The sequence below is a fragment of the Theropithecus gelada genome, chromosome 17 (assembly GCF_003255815.1).
Source record: "Theropithecus gelada isolate Dixy chromosome 17, Tgel_1.0, whole genome shotgun sequence".
NCBI classification, from domain to species: Eukaryota; Metazoa; Chordata; class Mammalia; order Primates; family Cercopithecidae; genus Theropithecus; species Theropithecus gelada.
The window spans coordinates 72,174,169-72,200,452 of NC_037685.1; the positions used below are offsets into that span (position 1 = coordinate 72,174,169).

A 26,284-nucleotide genomic window follows, 5' to 3' on the forward strand; every position below is an offset into this window, starting at 1 on the left:
ACTATCATTATCTCCCAAGTTTACTACATCATATCACCTTGCCTTACATTTTCACTCAGCCTAAAAAGTAAAAAGCAAACATGTATAGCCTTTTTAGAAGGCTACCACAACTTAGTAACTCATTAGAAGACTTCAAAATAGATTTATACTGACATTTTTCTTTCTAGTTATTTTTTTTCTTTTTGAGACACAGTCTTGCTCTATCGCTCACGCTGGAGTGCCGTGGCACGATCTTGGCTCACTGCCACTTCTGCCAGGGTTCAAGTGATTCTCATGCCTCAGCCTCCCAACTAGCTGGGACTACAGGTGTGCACCACCACGTCTGGCTAATTTTTGTAATTTCAGTAGAGGTGGTGTCTCACTATGTTGCCCAAGCTGGTCTTGAACTCCTGAGCTTGAGTGATCTGCCCACCTCAGCCTCCCAAAGTGCTGGGATTACAGGCATGAGTCACTGTGCCTCGCCTTTCTAGTTATTTTAAATACAGTATCGCTAGAATTTACATTAAAATATGTGAATATGGAAAAAACAAAAAAGAAACATCCCAAAACGTAGGTATAGTTAAGTAACCAGATTTGAACTTTCCCAAAAAATAGTCATACTTTCTCAGTTCCTGCTTTCTCTAAACCAGGTACTCTACACACAAAATTGAAGGAAAAAAAAAAAACAAGTTAATGTCACAAGGCAAACAAATCATTTCATTGCACTCAGTGTTCTCATAATTGAAAAAGAAAATGTTTCTATATCCCAACCTTTCATTTAATTTTTTTCAAATATTCAACAAATTTATTGCAGCACTATTCACAATAGCAAAGACTTGGAATCAACCCAAATGTCCATCAGTGACAGATTGGATTAAGAAAATGTGGCATATATACACCATGGAATACTATGCAGCCATAAAAAAGGATGAGTTTGTGTCCTTTGTAGGGACATGGATGCAGCTGGAATCCATCATTCTTAGCAAACTATCACAAGAACAGAAAACCAAACACCGCATGTTCTCACTCATAGGTGGGAACTGAACAATGAGATCACTTGGACTCGGGAAGGGGAACATCACACACCGGGGCCTATCATGGGGAGGGGGGCGGGGGGAGGGAATGCATTGGGAGTTATACCTGATGTAAATGACGAGTTGATGGGTGCAGCACACCAACAAGGCACAAGTATACATATGTAACAAACCTGCACGTTATGCACATGTACCCTACAACTTACAGTATAATAATAATAAATAAATTAAAAAAAAAAAAAAAATCACAATGGGTTAATAGTTACCACAGATTTCATGTGGAGATTCAAGTAGGAATGAATTTCAATTAGCTTAGATCCAGATGGGCCATCTCTGTTCATAGCATGTGATATAATATCTTCTAGAATGGTCAACTTTGTAGACTCTAATAGAGTTTTTATGACTATAACTAAGAATGACTAAAAGTTTTTACTTATTGACAATTTTAAAATATGCTAACCACCATGCTAGACACTTCACTTGTACACTTTTTCTATGACTGAGGATAGTGGAAGTCCAGAGAGGTTTAGCAAGTTGCCCAGAGTGACACAGCTAGTAACTGGTAGAGCCAGGTAACCTGACTCCAGAACCCCTGCTCTGCCCAGCACACAAATATTAGGAGAACAAGTGCTTTCTGGTTAATTTGAAAGGAGAAACTGCCTTGAACTTCCTTTAAACTTTTTCTAGGAACAATTGATCAATGGATGCTAATGGGAACATGCTTTTCATTATTAGGACACTTAACCACAGTTAATACAAATACATCTTAGGATGACAACAACATAGAACTAACAGTATAATTACAATTAAAACGAGACTGTCACTTTTATATTTTTAGAATTTTATGTACATAATTAACAAACGGTAGTTCCCTTTTATTTCATTATGATGATTTACACAAGAATTAAAGTAATCAGGTAAAAAAAAAAAAAAAAAAAAAAAAAAAACAAATATTCAACAAATTTAAGAAAGTTGAGAAAACGTTTAAAACTACATTTTTGCAATCTAAACAGGTACCATGTATTTACTATGAATATATTTTAGGTAGCTATGCAAGATAGCTACGTAAAATTAAGCACTTTTATTTTTTAATTAATTTTTTTCATTGTTGAATTCTTTATTAATTCAAAACATTTTAAGTCAGTGTAATGCATATGCATTTTACAATAACATCCATAGATTTCCACAGTATAGTAAAATGAAAACAGCTCTATTTTGATTTACTTTGAAAACTCAAAGAAAGCTACCTAGTTTGAGACTTCTGAATTTTACATTACTGTTATGCTCAAATTCTACTACATGGTGAAAATCCTAGTATTTTCCAGAAGTATGTTATTGTACATAGGTAAAATGATAAAATTGATTCTAGGAAAGGGAAATTAAAAAAAACAAAAACTTAAATTGGAGGAAACATAATCTGGATTATCTATTCAATTTATGAGTACCCACTGTTATTCTGGTATTGCAAAATAACCAAGTGTGGTGCCTCTTAAGCTGTATTCATGCATTCAAAACTTCTTTATTGTCCACTAATAAATACTGGTGGAGCACAATATATGGATATAGATTAAGTATGATGAACATGGTAGTAAAAAATTATACACATTCGATACATCATTTTACAAAACTAGACACATTATTTAGCAAACATTTAAAAATCACATACAAGAAACATATTTATGACAAATTGGTTAAAGCCGGCGGGAAATACATCAGGCCTTTTACATTATTTCAATATTCAGTGTTCATTGGTTAGTGGAGGGCAGTATAGAAATGCACTAAGCAAAATGGCCAGTTTAAATTTAAGTTACCTCTTATGACAATTAGTAAGACTAAGATATTTAATGTTGAAAATATATGGAGGATTATTGTAATTATTTACGCAGATAGTTCAAGGGAAAAATTCACTTTCATTTCTCTTAGGTGAATATTCAGGCTAAGACTTTTGGAGTTTTATTTTTCTGCTTTACTGTATTTTCTTTATAGCATTTATTAGTAATCACTTAATGGAACCTAATATGAGGTTTGAAGAATCTGCTCAGAATTTGTTTAGCTCAGTGTAAATGTCCAGAAAATTTACCTTCAATATAATCTCTTTAAAAATGTATTACTTCAGCCAGGTGCAGTGGCTCAAACTTGTAATCCCAGCACTTTGGGAGGCTGAGGCAGGTGGAATGCCTGAGCTCAGGAGTTCAAGACCAGCCTGGGCAACAGAGTAAAATCCTGTCTCTAATAAAAATACAAAAATTAGCTGGGCTTGGTAGCATGTGCCTATAGTCCCAGCTACTCAGGAGGCTAAAGCAGGAGAATCGCTTGAACCCGGGAGACGGAGGTTGCAGTGAGATTGCGTCACTGCACTCCAGCCTGGAGACAGAGCAAGACTCCATCTCAAAAACAAACAAACAAACAAAAAAGTGTTACTTTACAATGGAGAAACATAATAGATGCTAACTCAGGTAAGTGATCAAGGTTAACACCAACAGCTAAGAGTAGCCTAAAGTTTGAGAAACTGTCACAGCTAAGAGGAATCCTGATGATGGCATGTACCTTTGATATCATGTGATAAGCATGGCACTTTATCTTTGTGTTCTTCCAAAAACCAAACCCATGTCTAGTCATGAGAAAAACATCATGAAATGAAAGAAAACAGAGGGACATTCCACAAAATACCAGTTTATTTCTCAAAATTGTCATCAAAAACAAGGAAAGTTTCAGAAACTGTCACAACTAAGAGAAGCCTAAGGAAACATAACAACTAAATGCGATGTGGTATCCTGAATGGGATCCTGGGACAGAAAATGGACATTCGGTTAAAAACTAAGGAAATCTGAATAAAGTATGAACTTAATGACCAATATTGGTTCATTAATTTTGACAGATGTCCCACAGATCTCTATGGGTATTTGCAGTTTTTCTGTAAATATAAAACTACTCTAAAATTAAAGGTTTCGTGGACACATTACTATTTAAAATTTTATTTTTATTTTAAACATTTTTATTTTTTCTTAGAGTCAGGGTCTCACTTTGTTGCACAGACAGGTCTGGAACTCCTGGGCTCAAGTGATCCTCTCACCTTAGCCTCCCAAAGTGTTGGGGTTACAGGCGTGAGCCACCATGCCCGGCCCATTACTACCTTTTATTAAGTTTTTATTTTCACTGTAAAATTGTTAAAGAAAATCTTAGTACCTTAATATTAAAAAGTATTTTCGAATTGTCAATCTCTTATATCTTAGTCTTAGGCCTATAACTCATTTATATATTTAGCAAATAACTTGGTATTACTTCTGTCCTTGGGAATGTTGAGTTTCAAATGATTTATCTTATTTAAACTTTAATTTTAACCTACAATTGTATATCTATCTCTCTATCTCTCTATCTATCTATCTATGTCATTCAGAAACATTTCTATAGATTTGAGGTGATGGTGAACTGAAAGAAGTGATTTGGGATCACAAGCAAAGCAATAACACTGATACAGTGTTCCATCTTAAAATATGATTGTATGTTTTGATGAATAGCTACATCAGATGTTTAATGTATGTTTTGGAAAACATAGGGGAAAGTGCATTAAAATGACATTTAAAACAAGCATAAAATAACTATTGAGTTGAAGAACTTTGATAAAATAATGTCATATTTTATTCTTTCCATGTTTGTTTTATTCAATGCTTATAGCCATCCTGATAATTAAGTATATTTGTCATTTGCAGATGAGAAAATGAACTCAGAGAAGATAAATGATTTGCCCAAAGTCACCTGAGACAGAAATGTAACTCGAAATAAAATTTGTAATTTTAAGTTCCTGATGTGTTTACACTATGCTCCCTAAGTGCATCTGTGGACACACATTTCCTTTAGTAAGCACTGTATGTGGCATTCTTTTAATACAGCAATAAGAGCTAGATCTTTAGAAAGGAAATGTATCTAAGCTTAGGACAGAAACACAATCTGTTTATTATTCTAAAATGTTTATTTCTAACTGTTTAAAAGCTGTAATGCAGTGATAGCAGTTAGGTATAAGTCAACAGTTTTAAAATCCTAAAATTTCTGAAATGAGATTTAATATGAGAAATAATGAAGGAAGAATGAATTTCACATTGCACATATGACATATTTTAAAATATTACATTTGGTTATTGTCATCAATGCTCGATAGTGTTCCTTTTCCCTATTCGTCTTAAGAGCTTTTGTCATAGGAATAAAATCAGTTCCCAAACTGGGACCTTCTATCAGTTGGGGCAGTATTTCGCCTTTTGTAGTATTTTCATTAGAGTCAAAGTCTTGAACATCCCCTTGAATTCATCTGAAACGGTGTCACTTGAGGCTGAGAGGACTATACCTGTGAAGATTAGGATCCAACAGATTTCTATTGATCACCTCTCTAACTCGAGAATTCTCTAACTCGAGAATCAAGACTGACCTCTTTTGGTGATAGTATAGAAATGTAATCTTCATTTATCATTCTAGCCTTCTCTCTTTTCTTTGATTACTTTTTTGTTCTGTTCTTTCTTTAAGTCTTCACAGGCAAGCCAGAAAAGTAGGTTCTCTTCGTTGTATTCTGTTCAGAGGAACTCTCTGAAAAGGTGTCTTCCTGCTGGGGCCTTCATCATCTTGTCAAAACTTTGAGACCAGGGCAAGACTTCCTCTGCAGTGGGGTTTTGGCATTCCTCTAAGACCTGGATACTCTCCGCTTTTGTAGTGTGTGTGGTTATTCCTGTATTTTCCCCTCTTTCTTCATTCCTAACAGTGAGGCAGGAGCAGCTGAAACAACAGCACCGATGAAAGCAACAGATGTTGCTGAGCCTTTGGTTTCCAGGTGCCTGAGACACAGCAGGTGTTCCTTCATTTTGGGACTGCTGCCTTTTTCACATTTCAGCTACTTCAGGACCCAATTGGCCAGCTGCCTGGAGGTGTGGGCAGCGCACCGATGGGTCCGGGGTAGCAGGGCTGGGCGGCTCGGTCCTCTAGTGGAGCTGGTTTGCTACCATCCGCCCAACTTAAGCACCCAGCGGGTGAGGAGCTAATTTATATTTATTTTTTAGAGACAGGGTCTCATTGTTGCCCAGGCTGGAGTGCGGTGGCATGATCCTTGCTCACTATGGCCTCAAACTCCTGGCCTCAAGCGATCCTCCTGCTTCAGCGTCCTGAGTAGCTGGGGCTATAGGTATGTACTACCATACCTGGGTAATTTTTTATAATTTCTTTTGTAGAGAAAGGGTCTCACCATCTTGTCGAAGCTGATCTTAAACTTCTGAGCTCAAGCAATCCTCCCACCTAGGCCTCCCAAAGTGCTGGGATTATAGGCATGAACCACTGCACCTGGCCGGGTTCTTTAATTTAAATTAGGCATTTTTTAATTGAGGGGGAGTAAGCAGAGGGAAGTGCCCAGGATGTTATCAAAAGTATAGTTTTATTTCGATGTAAATAGATCACAAATCGATGTTTTTTTGTATAGGATGTCTCAATCAAACTTCTGGTGACTTAAACCTGAAACAGGTTTTGGCAACTTGATCAAGGTCACCTTAGCTTCAACCATGCTAATAATAAAAATATATATATATATATATGATGAAACTAAACAGACTGATTTCTCTATGTATTTGCCTTTTTGCTGACAACCAGGTGAACAGTTCCAGGACTCTGAAGGCAGGGCCACAATTACTCACTACCCAAACCTGAAATTCCAGTTCTTTCACATAGTTCTTCACTTCCCATCATTGGCCACTTGGGCTAACCTGGTATCAGAATACATTGATACCAACCAGGGCAGCATTTATAGCACCCTGCAAAACAGCCAAACAGACTGAATACCTAGACCTGTCCATACCTGTGGTCTCAAGTTTAACTCTTTTTTTGAGCATGTTCTGAAAACAAAGAGAATTCAAAATCAAAAGAGAAATATCAGCCAGGTGTAGTGGCTCATGCCTATAATCCCAGGACTTTGGGAAGCCCAGGAGGGCAGATCACTTGAGGTCAGGACTTCAAGACCAGCCTGGCCTACATGGTGAAACCTCTTCTCTACTAAAAATACAAAAATTACCCAGGTGTGTTGGGGGAATGCCTGTAATCCCAGGTACTTGGAGGCTAAGGCACGAGAATCACTTGAACCCGGGAGGTAGAGATTGCAGTGAGCTGAGATGGCACCACTGCCCTCCAGCCTCAGTGACAGAGCAAGATTCAGTCTCAAAATTAATGAAATCAACAAACAAGAGAAATATCTAACAGTTACGAGATACTGTTTTAATTCTGTTCATTAAAAAGAAAACATAAACATGCTAAAACATCTTTATCAGCAAAACCTGTTCAGGCAGTAAAAAAATTTCTCTCTCCAACAAGCAAGATTTAACTTGCAAGAAAATTGTTTCATTTCTGTGACCCTTTATTCTCCCAGTTAATATTTTCATTTTCTTAGAAAAGACATGCTCTAGTGCACTGGTTCCCCCATCTAAGAATACAGCAGATTCCCATTAGTAACTGTTTCATGCTGGCACTGATTGGGGGTGAAAAGCCAGGGATATGTTGTTTCAAAGTTCCTCAGGAGATTTTGCTACATGACACGCCTCCCCCACCTCCAATTCCTACACAGCATAACTCTCTTCTGGTAGAAACTGTATTCTCTTATAAGAAGTTTCACTCTTACAGGGAGGCACACCAACAACTGAAAGCAAGATTTAAAGGTCATCTAAATCACTTCATGCTCATTATTAGGTGATATGCTCTTTCACATATTTATTTGATCGGCCCTTACTACCTCTATTCTAGCCCCACTCCAGTGGCTCTTCAGCCTGGAGTAGAAGTCATTCAGCAAAAGGGAAAATATGATCAACTTACTTCTCTGACAAGTAATTAATAGCTTCCATCGCCTACAGGCAAAACTCCAAATCTACTAACAATGCTAAAATAGCTCCTCGTGATGTGGAAGGTATGAGGAAATGGTAGTCAGATTTGTAAGACAGGATGTCTGAATACCTGCACTGGAGAAGTGAATGGAAATATTCTATGGATCAAGCTTAAAAGTACACCTATAACCTACAGTAATCAAGACAGTGAGGTACCGGTGAAAAGAACAAAATAGATCAATCAAACAGAAGAGAGAGCACGGATAATGGCACCACATAAATATAGTCAACCATCTTTGTCAAAGGACAAAGGCAATACAATTAAAAAAAGACAGTTTTTCAACCAACAGTGGTAGAAAAACTGGATATCCACATAGAAAAATAATAATAATAATAATCTAGACACAGACCTTATACTCTTCACAAATATTAACTCAAAATGGATCGCACACCTAATATATAACATAGGATAAAAATCTAGATGAACATGGGTTTGGTGATGACTTTTTATAGATACCAAATGCAGGACTCATCAAAGAAAGAATTTGTAAGCTGAACTTCATTAAAATTAAAAATTTTTGCTCTGTGAAAGACAATGTCAAGAGAATGAAAAGACAAACCACAGATTAAAGGACTGTTATCTAAAATATGCAAGGACCTCTCAAAACTCAGAGAAAATAGCCTGATTTTAAAACGGGCCAAAGACCTTAACAGACACCTCAGCAAAGAAGGTATACAGATTAGCATACGAAAAGAAGCCCCACGACATATGTCATTGGGGAAATGCAAACTAAAATGACAATGAGGTGCCACCATAAACCTATTAGAATGGCCAAAATCCAGAACACTGACAACACCAAAAGCTGGCAAGGATGTGGAACAACAGGAATTCTCATTCACTGCTGGTAGGAATGGAAAATGGTACACTTTGGAAGACAGTCTGGCAGTCTCTTACAAAACTAAACACACTCTTACACCAGAGCTGTGCTCCCTGGTATTTACCCGAAGGAAGTAAAAACTTATGTCCACACAAAACCTGCACGTGGATGTTTATAGCAGCTTTATTCATAACTGCCAAAACTTGTAAGCAACCAAGATGTCCTTCAGTAGGTGAATTAACAAACTGTAGTGCATCCACATAATGAAATATTATTCAGCACTAAAGAGAAATAAGCTATCAAGCCACAAAAAGACATGTGGAAACTTAAATGCCTATTACTAAGTGACATTTGCCCAAACTCGTAAAATGTACACCATCACAAGTGAACCCTAATGTAAACTATGAACTTCAAGTGACAAAGTGTCAGTGCAGGTTCATCGGCTGTAACAAGTGCACTGCTCTGGTGCAGGTGCTGATTAGCGAGAAGCTGATAATGGGAAGGTTATGCATGTGCAGGGGCAGGAGGTATATGGGAAATATTTGTACTTTCCTCTCAATTTTACTGTGAATCTAAAATGGCTCTAAAAAATAAAGTCTTTTTTTTTTTTTTTAAGTATAGCTCCAACACAATTTTTTTTTTCTTTCTTTTTTTTTTTTTTTGTGACGGAGTCTCGCTCTGTAGCCCAGGCTGGAGTGCAGTGGCGCGATTTCGGCTCACTGCAAGCTCCGCCTCCCGGGTTCCCACCATTCTCCTGCCTCAGCCTCCAGAGTAGCTGGGACTACAGGCGTCCGCCACCTCGCCCGGCTAGTTTTTCGTATTTTTTAGTAGAGACGGGGTTTCACCGGGTTAGCCAGGATGGTCTCGATCTCCTGACCTCGTGATCCACCCGTCTCGCCCTCCCAAAGTGCTGGGATTACAGGCTTGAGCCACCGTGCCCAGCCTCCAACACAATTTTAATACTCTTCGCTATCATCTCAAAAACAACATTCCAGCATTTCTGCATTTTATAGTTCCCCCACTTCCCCATCCCACTATTAAAGAAGTCGAAGTCAGCCCTGCCTTAATCCCACCAAGAACCCAATATATACAACCTCTTTCCAGGCTTTCTGTCTGTACTCACTGCCACTGAATCCAGACCTTTCCAGCTATTCTCTGACAATCACAACCTTTTGTTCCTGTGACATTTTAGGATCCTCTTTCAAGTCACAGTGCAACCATGTTTAAGGACGTAATCTCCAGGGAAATAAACATTTCCATCTTTTCCCAAGTTACCAACACATTTGAGACTTTAAGATTCCTTGTGCACAAAACTTCCTGCTCCCCATGTGTGTGTGAAAAAAAACCCTGAATGATCTGTTTTCACAGTCTACCTCTTTTCTTCTTCATTTATTATTTCAATCTTTTTTTTCTTTGGAGACGGAGTCTCACTCTGTTGCCCAGGCTGGAGTGCAGTGGCACAATCTCGCTCACTGCAACCTCCGCCTCCCAGGTTCAAGTGATTCTTCTGCCTCTGCCTCCCGAATAACTGGGACTACAGGCACCAGCCACCACGCAGGGCTAATTTTTGTATTTTTAGTAGAGATGACGTTTCACCACATTGGCCAGGCTGGTCTCGAACTCCTGACCTTATAATCCACCTGCCTCGGCCTCCCAAAGTGCTGGAATTACAGGTGTGAGCCACCGCACCCAGCCATCTTTTTTATTTTTTAAGAGATGGGGTCTTGATATGTTCCCCAGGCTGGTCTCAAACTCCTAGGCTCAAGCGTTCCTCCCACCTTGGCCTCCCAAGTGCTGGGATTACAGGTGTGAGCCACCACGCCCAATATCCTCTTTTCTTCTTTAAATTACATAAAACGATTTTAAATCAGCTTGGATATCATCAAAAGAGTTCTGATGTTTCATGTCAGGATCTTTAAAATGAGATTCTTCCTACAATCATCTTTGCAACTGTCTGGCAATCAGCTAAGTTTCTAAACTCAAATGAACCCAAAAAACAAGAAGCAGGCCGGGCGCAGTGGCTCATGCACATAATCCCAGCACTTTGGGAGGCCAAGGTGGTCAGATCACTTGAGCCCAGGAGTTTGAGATCAGCCTGGGCAAAAAGGTGAAACCTCATCTCTACAAAAATACAAAAATTAGCTGGGTGTGGTGGTGTGAGCCTGCAGTCTCAGCTTACTCGTGAGGTTGAGGCGGGAGGATCACTTCAGCCCAGGAGGTGGAGGTTGCAGTGAGATGAGATAGCATCACTGTACTCCAGCAGGGAAGACAGAGAGACCCTGTCTCAAAAAAACAAAAGAAGCAGCAAAACCACAAGATGAGAAATGAAAATATGGAAGGCCATGGGCTTAGTACTGTAAGATATATACAGTCATTTGCCATATAACATTCTGGTGAACAATGGAGCAGATAAACAACAGTAGTCCCGTAAGATGATAATACCGTGTTTTTACTGCACCTTTTCTATGTTTGTTTAAATATGCAAATACTTGCCATTGTGTTAAAATTACCTATATTATTCAGTACAGTAACATACTATACAGGTTTGTACCTTAGGAGCAACAGGCTATACCATATAGCCTAGGTGTGCAGTAGGCTATACCATCTTGGTTTGTGTAGGTACATTCTGTGATTTTTTGCAAAAGGACGAAATCACCTAATGATTCATTTCTCAGAATGTATCCCAGTCATTAACTGATGTATGCCTGTATTTGGTATTTACAAATTATACATTAACTTTATATTTAACTGTTGTACAAATCTTAGATAGAAGCAAACTTTAAATACAATTAGTAAGTAAAACATATACAGAATAAAGATTTAGACCTTCACCATTCATAATAAAATTTCTCAATCAATTTTTAAATCAGTTGAATCCATTACGGTTACTGTTAACTAAAGTGCATCAAATACCCTGGCATTCGGTTTTCTTTAAAAAGAAACTGTTTTGGCCGGGCGCGGTGGCTCAAGCCTGTAATCCCAGCACTTTGGGAGGCCGAGGCGGGTGGATCACGAGGTCAGAAGATCGAGACTATCCTGGCTAACATGGTGAAACCCCGTCTCTACTAAAAATACAAAAAACTAGCCGGGCGTGGTGGCGGGCGCCTGTAGTCTCAGCTACTTGGGAGGCTGAGGCGGGAGAATGGCGTGAACCCGGGAGGCGGAGCTTGCAGTGAGCCGAGATCACGCCACTGCACTCCAGCCTGGGAGCACAGCGAGACTCCGTCTCAAAAAAAAAAAAAAAAAAAAGAAACTGTTTTATGGAGGCCAAGGCAGGCAGATCACTTGAGGCCAGGAGTTCAAGACCAGCCTGGCCAACATGGTGAAATCCTATAAAAAATACAAAAATGAGCCGTGCATGTGGCCCACACATGTAGTCCCAGGTACTCGGAAAGCTGAGGCACTTCAGCCTGGGCGACAGAGCAAGACGCTGTCTCAAAAACAAACAAACAAAAAGGAATAGTTTAGTTATGCTTATGTGATGCATCCAGAACTAATCAAAAGATCCCAAATATCTAATTTTAGAGGCACCTGTGCTATTATTGATGGAGTTTGTGGTAAAATGCTGTTAAGTATTTATTCAATTTCCCCTAGGCTCAGCAGTGTGGAAAATATATAAAGATAATGCATGGCCCTTGTTCCCATGAAACTTACTATCTAGTGCAGAAAACAAGACCAAGAAAAGCAACTAAATGCCACAAGGTTGTATTAAGTGCTAATAAAGCTGGTCAGTATTGCAGTATTTTAGAAGAGGAGATGGTCAAACAGGTAAAGAAAACACTTCACAGATAATGTGGGAACTAAACTGAACCTCAGAAGGAAGGCAGGAGTTGGAGAGACTAAAGGGGAAAGGAAAAGATAGTAAAATACATCGTATGTGTGCGTGCATGCATATGTGAATGCCGACATAAAAGAACGCAGAGACTCAAAAATGACCAAAGTTTAGAGCTAGTTAACAGCCTGATAAGAGCTAAGAGTTCACAATGGGAAATAGAAAGTCAGGCAGTAAAATTTAGGCATGATTTGAGAAGAAGTAAAAAAGTTCCTGGAGGTTATCAAACTGGGCTGCAACAGCAGACGATGGTCTATGACTACAAAGCCCAGTGCAAGTCATGTAAGTGGGATGTGGCAACCACCATCCAAAAACGATGAGGACCGTTTAAACAGACATTCCACAGCTTGACTGCTACATTGAAAACTTCCCATCACCAATGTGTATACTGCCCTCCTTAAATTCTTCATTAATTACTTAAAATAGAGATTCTCAACCGTGGCTTTTATTCTGCTCAGGGTGTGGCAAAACTCTTTAAATCACTTAATTTACTCTATGTTTTTGTTCTTCACCTAAGAATTGGAAGAGGGGAGAAATAGGAAAATAAGATTTTCAAAAACGTACGACTACTTACCACATAATCTTTCTTATTATTCAATTGAACATCAAAACTACCCATCATTCACTTGAACACCAGTATAACTTTGAAATACATGAACTGTTGCATCTTTGGATGACTGTATCTTGTCAGTATTAAGTATTTTGAATAGATGATGCTGACTTAGTTATTCAATGAAGAAAGATGTGACATAAATAACAGATCCACCTTTCTTTGTCACCGAAATAGAGACTGCTATCACCAGCATTCACAAAATCTTCATTTTCTTACAAGGTGACATTCAGAAGATGCTTCTGTAAAAATAATTAGTTGACCAAATGAGGCTGCATTGAACCTGGCTTTTTTTTTTTTTTTTTTTTTTTTGAGATAGAGTCTCACTCTGTTTGCCAGGCTAAAGCACAGTATCACTATCTACAGCAATTCTCCTGCTGCCTCAGCCTCTGGAGTAGCTGGCACTACAGGCACGCCACCACGCCCGGCTAATTTTTGTATTTTAAGTAGAGACAGAGTTTCGCCACATTGGCCAGGCTGGTCTTGAACTCCTGACCTTAACTGATCCGCTTGCCTTGGCCTCCCAAAGTGCTGGGATTACAGGCGTGAACCACCACGCCAGGCCAAACCTGAGTCTTTATTAGAGGTGTTTTCTGCTTTACAGCTTTGTTGTACTCTTGGGAAGTTCAAGAATTCAAAGTTGTCTCAGTAGATGTAATGGGCACTTACCAGATTAAAAAAAAAATACTTTACTATAAAGACACATCCAGGAATTGTACAGTATCACAATAAGGTTTATTTATATTATTTGCTAGCAATACCTAATGTCTAGTAAGTTCTTTGTGGTTTCCAAAGTAAAGCATATACAGTATACTGCTTTTTATTTAATCCTTAAACATCTCTAATAACTACTGAAATCTCTGCATAGATACAAAAATCTGACATGTCCTCAAGGAGAGTAGGAAAGAGATGATAATAATAAATCATAAAATAAATAATTAGATATAACTCAAAGAAATCTACAGATTCAATGCAATCCGTGCAATCTGTATCAACATACCAATGACATTCTTCACAGAAATAGGAAAAATACTTTCTTTTTTCTTTTTTTCCTGAGACAGAGTCTCACTCTGTCGTCCAGGCTAGAGTGCAATGGCGCAGTCTTGGCTCACTGCAACCTCCACCTCCTGGGTTCAAGTGATTCTCCTGCCTCAGCCTCCCAAATAGCTGGGATTACGGGTGCCTACCACCACGCCAGGCTAATTTTTGTATTTTTAGTAGAGATGGGGTTTCACCATGTTGGCCAGGCTGGTCTTAAACTCGTGACCTCGTGATCCACCCACCTCGGCCTGCCAAAGTGCTGGGATTACAGGCGTGAGCCACTGTGTCTGGCCAATATTTTTTTTTATTATTATAATTTATATGGAGGCTGGGCATGGTGGCTCGTGCCTGTAATCCAGATGCCGGCACTTTGAGATGCCAAGATTTTTGTGGTTCCACAAAAGATCTCAAATAGCAAATAACAAAGCTGGAAGTACCAAACTACAAGTCTTCAAAATATACTATAAAGCTATTATAACCAAAATAGCATGATTGGCATAAGAACAGACATACAATGTGCGAGACCCTGTTCTAAGTGCTGGGAATACAGCAGTGAACAAACCAACCAAAATTTCTGCCCTTATAGGACTTAGCATCAAGTGATCTTAATCACAACATTCTGTTCCCCTCAAAATATTCTGCTTTAAAAATGTGAAGCCAGGTGCAGTGGCATGCTCCCATAGCAGGAGGCTGAAGCAGGAAGACCACTCCAGCCCAACAGTTCAAGTTCGCCGTGCACTGTGATCACACCTATAGACAGCCACTTACTCCAGCCGGGGCAAAACAGCAAGACCTTGTTTCAAAGAAAAGAAAAAAAAAGGGGGGATTGTCAGGCAATATAGGCTGTTATCTCAAAACCCATTAATAGAAACTTCTGTCTCTCTTGTTCAATATCTAACTCCTAGTTACAATCCAACCCCTGACAACTGGACACAGAAAATGTGACGTCTCCTACACTAAGTCGGGGAATAAGAGTTGTGGGAAGAAGTTTTTTACCTTTCAGAGACAATCTGCGAGTATATAAGGTGAGGGAAAGGGAAAATCTGGGGAGGAAACAGGTACGGATAAATCCGAAAGGAGACTGTTCCAGGTAAAGCTGATTTACTCAGGGGCAACCTCAAAGCCTTCATTTGATTTAATTTGACTTTGAGCCAACTGAAATGTGACAAACAAAAGTGTACTGGGATTTTAAAAAAACATCCCCTTTATAAATAGAAATACCTTGGAGAAGAAGAAATAATTCTTTCTATATTGTCTTTTCCTATATATTAATAGTAGATGGCCTGCAGAAATCATGTCAGGCCCAGGTGCAGCGGCTCATGCCTGTAATCCCAGCACTTTGGGAGGCCAAGGTGGGTAGATCATCTGAGGCCAGGAGTTCAAGACCAGTCTGAGCAACAAGGCAAGAACCCATCTCTACACAAATTAAAAATTAGATGGGCATGGTGGCATGAGCTGGTGGTCCCAGCTACTTTGGAGGCTGAGGTGAGAGCCATGATGCCGCCACTACACTCCACAGAGCAAGACCTTATCTAAAAAGAACAAAAAAAGGCAAGTCCCATCTCGAATCAATCAATCAATCAATTAATCAGTGTTGTCTATATTCTTTTGGACAAGCACTCTTTAGGGACCTATCTGCCAGGCACTTGTGGGTAAGGGAAAAGGGTAGGAAAGCAACAGGTAGCAAAGAAGACTTTCCCTACAGATGATCACAATTTATCAACTAAGCAAATGCAAATCACAGTAATATGTATGCTATAGCAGAAGTGGGCAAAATTCATTCTCTCATGTAATTCAGTAATTATTTACTATGTCCTCTCTCTAAAGATTATAAGCTACTTGAAAACAAAAGACATAATAAATTTTTCTATATGTTATTAATAAACACAATTTAAAAGTACAGTGTGTGTTAAAAAGTCAAGCTAGGTCAAGATCAAAGGACATTTTATTTTATTAATTTTTACTTACTAAAATTCTTCATTGAGACAGTGAAAGATTAGTGTTTTCATATGTTTGTTTTAGCATTCTATAGAGTTTCACATGATGCATGCATGCGCTTCCCAGAACCAACTGGTGGTAAGCCAAGCTTCACTGACTATCCTCAAAGGGACATACATAACATGTATTTTTCTGATTCAAACTCAGAAATTCATCAACATCCCCCAACAAACAGCATAAAAAAGGGAGGTCTCACATTAAAAGGACACTCAAAAACCCTATAAACTATTTTCCACATGTCTACCTAAGTTTTAATAAACAAAATAACTATTTGGTTCTTCTAAAACTCCTTAAAAATTAAACTCATATAGCTTCATAATTTTTCCTTCAATCTTTAAAAGTTAAATCCTTAAATCTGACTTTGATCATTTAGATTTATTGTTTAAAAAGATATAGTAACTTCTATCAATTTTCGGCTAGAAAAACTGTTAATATATAAACTTTATAAGACATTCCTAGAATGGCCAGATCTAAGCTAAAGTTCTATTTGCGAAATTTATTGCTCTGTTGACAAGACAACTGCAATTTATAACCCTCCAATCACTGAGGCACAAAAAACTTGGTGACAACAGAAAATAATACAGGGAAAGGCAAAAAGTAATAAAGAGAATTATTATTCCCATTTATTCAGTGGAGATATCAGGACCACAATGAAGGGCTAGACATTTTTTCCAGATTAAAGCCAAAAGTAAGAGATTTTTTATGCTTAGCAATCTAAAATAATTAAGCTCTTCAGCTACATTTTTTAATGGACCAATATGTTATCTCCACTTTTAACTAGGATGAAAACACTAATAATTTCACTAGGATATCTCATTTCCATAAACAGCAAAAACGAACTGGGGGTGGGTGGAGCTCAAGTAGGAAATAACTTTTAAAGTAAAATTATCTTAGAAATAAACCATAAAGGCAACTTGTAGAAAAGATCCACATTATAGTTATTTAACCAGCTTATAATTCTAGAAAAAAGAAAATAAATATCAGGTACATACTTATTCCCCCAACAAGTATTTATGAAATCTACTATATGCTATTTACTGGGTATACAAAAATAAAGACAAATAAGATATGATCCTTGTCCCAAAGTGGTTCAACATCTAAAAAGAAAAAATGTAAACAGATAACTACAAAACAATGTAAATAAACAAGTCAACCAAAAGATGATAGAATAGAGAGGGGTAAATACCTGTGAGAACCTGAAAAAACTTCATAAGTGACATGTGGGCTATTTCTTTAGAAATAAGTAACATCTATTTTTCCCAAGGAGAGAACATGAGAGGAAAGGGGGTAGGGGATATTCTAGGAAAAATAAGCAAAGGTGACCCTAAAAGTTAAAATCACTGAGAAATAGGTAGAATAGTAATTTAATAAAAACAAACCTTTTCCCTAACATTAGGGATACAGGATCTAGCATCAGACCACCTGCATTCAAGTTGTAGTTGAATGCCATTTACTAACTGTATTTTCTTAGATAAGTCAACCTCTATAACTTTCCATTTCATTTTTCATCTTGAAGTTGTACCAAGTAAGAATTTACTTTGTAAGCTACAAAATGCTTTGAAAGTTTTACAGAATCCTGATACACTAATACATAAAAGTTAATAATTAGATACTAAAATTTCAAGATCAAAATATTAGCCTAACATTTCACAGTGAATTCATGCCATATATATGAATTCAAATGCCAATTTTTTATTGCCTAAAAAATGTCACAAAAGTAAATACCTTTTAAATATGTAAAAGATATATGTTCCTACTAGGTGCTGTAGTAAACATCTAATTGCCACCACATGATGCATACAATCCATATAGTACCAAAGAAGCCTACAATGTCCTTCGAATCAACAAGTGACAGAAGTTTAATGAAACTAGCTTTATGCTTAACTGGTCTCCCCAGTGGCAAATTAAAGCAGCAATTGTACATCTGTGTCTCTGTTCCTCTCATCGTGGTTTAACTGACAGGAAGCAGAGAGTAAGATACGGCACACAAATGTCAAGTATTTCCTGCCTTCTCTGTTACATCTTTATGTCTTGTTTTATAAATAGTCCAATAGTTTGTGTGAAAATATATCAAAGTACAGTAGCAGAAACATATAAATGGTGAAGAGTGTTTATACAAACAGAGCCAATAAAAAAGTATTTTGGTCTTGGGATCTAAGACTCAATATGCATGCAAAGACTCATTTATAGTCTTCTGAAGAAGTATTCTTAGGAGCAAACACCACACAAATTAAGATTTGAAAACCACAATGACTGAGTAAAAAACCAAGTGTCTAAACAACAGAACAGGCCCTTAAACTATTTTACCCAACTGTTTACACGAGTAACACTTGACCACCTTGATATATGACCCCCCACAACCCCTGCTATACCTATCAAAAAAAAAAAAAAAAACTACCACAAAGAAACAAAAAAACCTTTTAAGCAACTGACTATCAACAAAGCAGGACTGATAACTTGCATCTTTCATCTTCGGTCATTTTTACCATGGCTTCTTATCAGCACTCTCCTGGATTACAATTTGTAACCCCCAACCAAACTATCTCTACTCCCTTCTCACTTCCTGTATATCCCAAACTTGGCTCATGTTATTTATTCATATATATTCAACTGTATACAACCAACTAGAACTCTGTTCTCCATAGGTGAATCCTGCCTGCTTCAAGTCATGTTAACCAAACTTCCAGTTAATTATAACTAAGGGGTGCACATTTTTCATCATGCCAAGCTGCCTCCCAAATTAATAATCCTTAAAAATGAATTCAATTCATTACTCACATGATTCATATTCTGTATCATAAACTTGGGCAAAATGCAGCTATCTTATCCATTCATACTGGTCAATATTTACTTATGCTATAATAAGCATAAGTTGCCACAATTACAATTCCACCAGGGTTTAGTGCTATTCCATTCTAGGTCAATGTCCAAAACCACTCTTCATATTTTACTGCACAGAAGTCCATCTTGAGCTTCCTGTGACCTCTCTTCCCTAAACAGAACTTAACGTATACCTAATAATCACCTGTAAGCATGGTAGTAGACTCCTGAAGTAACATTTCTTAAATGAGTGGCTTTGAAAAACAATTTCATTTTTACCCAGTATTTTTCAACCAGAAGGATCTAGCTCATTCTTTATAGGAGTCTAAGAGTTATTAGTGCCTTCCTAGCACATCTTTAGTGTATCTCTGCTCTCACTGGTAAATGTATTAGCTAAATTGTCCCCAGTATCTAGGGAATAAGGAGTAAGTGCTCCATGAACCATGAAGGAAAAATGAAGGAAGAACAACATCCATTTCCTTACACATTAGCTCCCCTCCCCTATCCTCTGGCTCTGATGCTTAGTGAAATAACCCTAAGGGTTGGGGGGGGGGCAGCGGGTGGGACGAGGAGGGAGTGGGGGAGTCTCAGAGCAGCTGCGGAGAACCTAGTGTCCATCACCTACCCAACAATCAAACACAGTTAACCATGTGTAACTGTTCTGTTCTACCAAGGGCAGATAAGCATTACATCTTCCTTTCAGTTTACTCTTAAGACTAAAAGGTTGTAAATTATCCTATAACAATACGCAAGTTTTTCTCTGATCTACAGATCAAAAGGATCAGGCACGATGTTCAGTTTGCAACGAAAACATTTTGAATAAAATAATTTACACAATATACCATATGTCTAAATACAAACTTTTTAAGTTGCCCTTCAAACTAAAACACATGTAACATTAATTCCAATGAATTATTCAAACTTAAATCTAACATCTTATTTTTCCTTATAATTTAGTACATACATTTTGTATAGTATATTTTAAAACTTTATATACACAGCATGCTGTATATATTCTTCCAGCACACTTTAACAAGTTTATCTAAGACATACAATTTTGAATAAACACAATGGCTATTTGGAAAGGAATTTTAAACATCAAACCCTCCCTAGAACTTGGTACTTAGGAAAATATTAAACCTTACTCAAGACAAGTCATGATTATTATTAGGCTTCCATTATAACAAAGAGAAATACCTCAAATGCACAAAGCAGCCAATCTTCAATGATGCCGCTCACAAAAAGGGTTCCTCCCTGCTGCAGAGCACAGATAATACACCTCAGGAACGCCCTGTGTGGAGGTCTTAGCAGGAAGCCCAAGGGACTCAACAGTAGCCTTCTAACCTGCTTATAACTCATTTCTTTAATTCAGTGTGAAGCTAAATAATATGCAGCAACTGAAAGCTCTCTCAATTAAGAACACAACGGGAAAATGTAAATCAGAAAATGCCTAAAGAGAAATTGAGTCTACTGGAGGAATTTCATTTGAAGGCACATTCCACATATTATTATTATTATAAAGTATCTAGAAATGATTGATACCACTGCCAATTCCTTTTACTGTAAAAATAAAATTGCTGTACAAACATCCCTTAGCCTACTGGAGAAGACAGTAACTGCCACCTTCTGCCTTTCAACTTCCCTTTTCTTAATCACAAAGGCATCAACTAAATGGAAGCACTGAGGCTCAGAACCAACGCCTTTATTTTCTTTGAAGAATGCTGATTTCCTCATTAGAGAGGTGCCAAAAACAGAAAAATATTGTGTTATAACCTTATATTTAACATAAACTTTAATAAAATTATATTTCTGCCATATAACATTTATTTAATCCACCCCTAATTTTTAGACATTTGTATTATTTCTAATGTTGCTCTATTAACAGTGATTCACAAAATGTAATCCTCAGACCCACAAAGGATCCAGAGACCCTTTCAGGGGGCTCCTGAGATCACAACTCTTTTCATAATAATGGCAAGGTATTATTCGGCTTTTCCACTGTGTTGACACTTGCCCTGATGATGCAAAAGCAAAAGAGGATGAAACTGCAAGTGTCTCTGCCCTGACCAAGGCTGCACCCTCAAGCCACGAGTCTACTCCTTACCACTGGGCACTCACATTTTAAAAAGGTGACTTCACTTAAGAATGTCTTTGAAGAAGAGTAACAACTATTTTCTTGAATCTCAACCATTAAATACATGTTTTTAATATTCTGAGTGATAAAATGGGAGGTACAAATAAAGTACTACTTCTGGCATAAACAGAAATAGCATTGTTGTCTTGAGAAAAAGCATTTACGCTATTATTCTTCGATGTGTGAGCTTAAAACTAGCTGCTGCTTTCATGAATGTAATTTTTACTTAAAAGAAGTAATTATTATTCAGAATTGGATATCTGGCAGAAATTTTTCCAAAACTGAATAAAGCATGCCCATCACGTCAAGGAAAACAACAGCAATTGTCACCAATTATAAAATGCAAGCTTTCAATTGAAAATCAGAATTTTAGAAAACTTGTATCTACTGCTTTGACTCTGTTGGCTTCTCAATGCATTTAAAAGGCTTTTCCGATGAGACTGGTATGATTCTGATACTATGTCAACATTTGCAATACACAAATGACTCATGCATGATGTTACAAAATCTTGCTTAGGTTAAAAAAAAAATCAATCCATTCAAAGTACAAGACAGACCCGTGGATGTTAATGTTACAGGGGACAAAAAGTTCATTCATAGGTTTTCAGAATCTCATTGTTCTAACCTTTAAAAAACTAGCATTTGTTGATGAGCTTTGGTGTAGTATCAAAGAATATCCACAATTATCTGAAGTGGACATTAAAATACATCTACTTTTTGCAACTAGACATCTGTGTGAGGCTGAATTTTCTTCATATTCTTCAACTAAAGCAACGTATTCTAACAGATTTCATGCAAAAGCAGATATGAGAATATAGCTGTCTTCTGTGAAGTCAAAGATAAAAGATTTACACCCTTCTCGGTACAGCTTTTGTTTTGGAAAACATATTTGTCTTTTTTTGCACTGTGTTTTTTCAAAAAAAACAGGGTCCTGCTATGTTGCCCAGGTTGGACTTGAACTCCTGGGCTCAAACAATCCTCCTGCCTCAGGTTCTCAAGTAGCTGGGCTTGGGTCACTGTACCTGGCTCAAACTTGTCCTTCATAACAATAATTATGTTAACATGTAATGGGCGTGTAATGTAAATAAATACATTAATATTTTTCAAGTTTCTGTTTTAATTTCTAACACTGGTTAATATTGGTAAATGTAACCCACATGAACCAAAGCTCTTTGGGAGCCTCAATTTTAATAGTATAAAGATGATACAAAGAGCATGAAGCTTGGGGGAAAAAAAAGTGTAAGGTTTGAGAACTGCTACACAATCACAGGATATGATTCAAATATCCTTATAACTGAATCTTTGGTCCCATCCTTAAATTTTCTACCAAGAACTGAATTCTATCAAAAGAAACATAGACTTTCCAAGCATTTGACATCATAATGCCAACTGTCCTGCAGAAGATTTTTTCAGTTTATACTGTTAGCAACAGAACACCTGCATGGACATTTAATGTCATTTGCAACGACCCACAATACTTAAACTATTGTCAATATGATGGATAAAAACACAGGGGGGTTATTTGACTTTAATTTGCATTCCTTTGCTACAAAGTTTAATACATTTTAATTTTAAAGGTAATAATTTAATATACTTCCCAATTTTAAAGAATTGGTTATTCTTTGTGGAAAGGGCTAGGAGACACAAGTAAATAAATGGTAAAGGTGACAGTCTATGATTTTTCTCATTGGGAAAAAAAAAAACTTCAAATTAATGTTTTTACTCTAGTTGTTTGGTTTAGAAAGCTTGTGTTTGTTTAACTTCAATTTAATAATGTAAAACTCTAAGAATGATATTTAAATTACTAGTTGCAATAGTGCAGCAGTTCTCAAACTTTTTGGTGTCAAGATCCCTTTATGTTCTTAAAATTTATTGAGGACCACAAAGAGCTTTTGTTTTCCTAGGTCATATTTATCAATATATGTTTTTTACTTAAAGGATATTATTATTTATTATATGCCCCTTTAAAGGAGTCTTTTCTCAGAATAGCATATTGAAAAAAAACTCTGGGAATTTTTCCTTGATTAAAAATAATGGTGTTAAACATACATGCTTTGGGCCAAGCATGGTGGCTCATGCCTGTAATCCCAACATTTTGGGAGGCCAAGGTAAGAGGATCGATTGAGCCCAGGAGTTTGTAACGGTAACAACAAAAACCACTAAAGATTCAGGAATTGCTATCATTACAGTAAGAATTCTAAGGAAGCTACATGAAACACTGATCAGGAAGCAAGATGAAACACTGAATATGCCAGTAAATCTGGTTAGATGCAACAATCTATTAGCTACTTAAACATTCATGGATGTTAATACTATACTAATTATTTTATGAACGTTTTTGTTTTGAAATGTGTTTTTGAAAAATATTTGAATGTGGGATAATTCTGAAGATGAAACCTAACTAAATTACTTCTAGGTAACTAAAGCTCCAATTTGTTAATGGATCTCAACTGGAAATTACTATTTATCCATCCAGAAGTATGCCTAGATCTTCTTAGTTATTTGCGACAGACACACAGTCTTATAACACTTACATCTGAATCTACCCAATCCCTTTCACTGAAATAGGCAGTTAACTTTTTTTTTTGAGACAGGGTCTTACTTTGTTGCCCAGGTTGGAGTATAGTGGCACGAACATGCCTTACTGAAGCCTTGACCTCCTGGGTTCAAGTGATCCTCCCACCTCAGTTCCCCAAGTGGCTGGGACTATAGTCATGCACCACTATGCCCGGCTTATTTTTGTATTTTTAGTAGAGACAGGGTTTCATCATGTTTTGCAAGCTGGTTTCAAACTCCTGGGCCCAAGTGATCCAGCTGCCTTGGCCTCCCAAAGCGCTGGGATTACAGACTTGATTGAGCCACCGTGCCTGACCCCATTTTTAAGTGATGCAGAATTTTCATTTTTTTGAGAGACGAGGGTCTCACTATGTTGCCCAGGTCTCAAACTCCCGGGGTCATGCATTCCTTCAACCTCAAGTTCCCAAGTAGCTGGGACTACAGGTGCATCTCAGTGCCCCTGGCTCTGATGCAAAGTTTATTTGCCACTTTTTTTTAAGTCAACTTTTACTACCAGTCAAATTAAATATTATTCCTCAAGATACTTACAATGTGAGGCAAAAATAAACTACAGCTTACAGATAAAAATGTATTATGAGGCCAGGCGCAGCAGCTCACACCTGTAATCCCAGCACTGGGCAGACCAAGGTAGGTGGATCACTTGAGGTCAGGAATTCAAGACCAGCCTGGAAAAACCTCGTCCCTACTTAAAAAAAAAAAAAAAAGATAAATTAGCTGGGTGCCGTGGTGGGCACCTGTAATCTCAGCTACTTGGGAGGCTGAGGCAGGAGAATCACTTGAACCCAGCAGCCAGAGGTTGCAGTGAGCTGAGATTGTGCCACTGCTCTCCAGCCTGGGCGACAGAGCAAGACTCTATCTCAAAAAAAAAAAAGAAAAAAGAAAAAAAAAAGAGTATTATGAAACAGTTAAACCAAAGAGGATTCATCTATCTACCACCTAGCTTTATATTTTACCATAGCTTATTTCTGGTTTTTTGGGTTTTTTTTTGTTCTGTTTTTAAGAAAAAAAGGTCATCTACAGTTAAAGCCTCCTCTAATATCCCTCTCCAATCTCATTTCATCCCTTCTTGGACTATTCTAAGTTTGATTTTATTTTCTTCTCTCTGTTTTAAGAGACAGGTTCGTGTTTTGTCACCCAGGCTGAAGCGCAGTGGTACAATCACATTTCACTGCAGCATTAACTCCTGGGCCCAAGCAATCCTCCTGCCTCAGCTTCTCGAAGTAGCTGGAGCTACAGAAGTGTGACACCACACCTGGCTAATTTAAAAAAAAATTTTTTTTTCTACTTGTAGAGACAGGGTCTTGCTATGTTGCCCAGGTTGGTCTCGAATTCCTGGCCTCAAGTGATCCTCCCACTTAGGCTTTCCAAAGTGCTCAAATTATAGGCATAAGCTACAGTGCCCACTCATCAACTATTCTAAAATTGATATCTTCCCTATTATGTATTTGTATAACTTTACTACATGTATATCAATATAGTAGGATTGCTTTTATATGCATAATTGGGAACAAGTATTTATTAAAATTTTTTTAATTCAAAATTATGTTTGAAATAATTTAATTCTAGTTAAGAAATGACAAGCATACTGAACTGTTTTAGGGGTCAAATATATTGTTGTCTACAGCTTACTCTGTAATACATCAACTGCCCATCTGTTTAGGGTCCTGGTGGATTTTACACCCCAGGGCAATACACCATAGAAAGATTCTGAATGGGTTAGAAGTCATCATTGGCAGGTATCTGATCCTAGGAAAGATAATGAAGATCTCTAAATTACATTAAACTATCTATACTCTGCAAAGCCTTCACATCCCTCAATGTGAAGATACTGGTCTAGAGAACTTCTACATTTATGTTCCAGAGAACCATGTACAAGTGTTCCCAAGCTGAAAATAATCTAATGCCATCAACAAGAAAGAATAAATACATTCTGGTATAGACAAACAATGGAATACTATATTGCAATGAAAAGTAAGATAAGTCACAAAGCTGAATGAAAGAAGCAAAGTCACTACAGAATATATGGTGTGATTCAGGTGTATAAAGTTCAAAGAGGTAAAACTATAAAGAAAAGATTATCACAAAAGCCAGGATAGTAGTTATTTTTTAAAGGAAACAAACACGAATAGGAGTGGGGGCCTTCTAGGGTAATAGACATACTCTATATTTCTTAACACGGGTTGTTTCTGAAAATACTTCTAAATATGAGGCAAAACTTTAAATAACATTACAAAATGTTTACCCATGTTGTAACACTTTACAATTTTATTTAAACTCTATATCTTTTATATATTCTCCTACTTGCGCATTTCATTTTTAAAGAAAAAATAATGAATTGCCCCATTACAATACTAAACTCTCATTTAGTATTTTGATATAAAAAATAAGATGTATATAAATTGTTAAATCACTTCATTTTAATAGTTTTATTATAAAATTTTATAGCTTTACTATTTATAGGATTGTTTTCTAAACCCAGAAACTAATTTTCTTTAATTATATTTAGATTTTTAAAATTGCACTATGTAACAGCACAGACATA

At 37.2% G+C, this 26,284-nt stretch overlaps 1 protein-coding gene and 1 pseudogene across 2 annotated transcripts in view; both read right to left on the reverse strand.

Moving 5' to 3' along the window:
• The window catches only part of ELF1 (E74 like ETS transcription factor 1), a 115,545-nt gene that overhangs the window by 54,753 nt on the left and 34,508 nt on the right, over window positions 1-26,284 (reverse strand). Inside the window, exon 5 of one of the 2 annotated variants that reach the window (XM_025364115.1) lies at window positions 25,372-25,488. The exons of the other annotated variant lie outside the window; for it this stretch is intronic. The gene's annotated coding sequence lies outside the window, so the exon portion shown is untranslated. The remainder of the gene's footprint in view (window positions 1-25,371; window positions 25,489-26,284) is intronic. 2 annotated transcript variants of the gene reach the window in all.
• LOC112610688 lies at window positions 5,328-5,884 on the reverse strand (annotated as a pseudogene).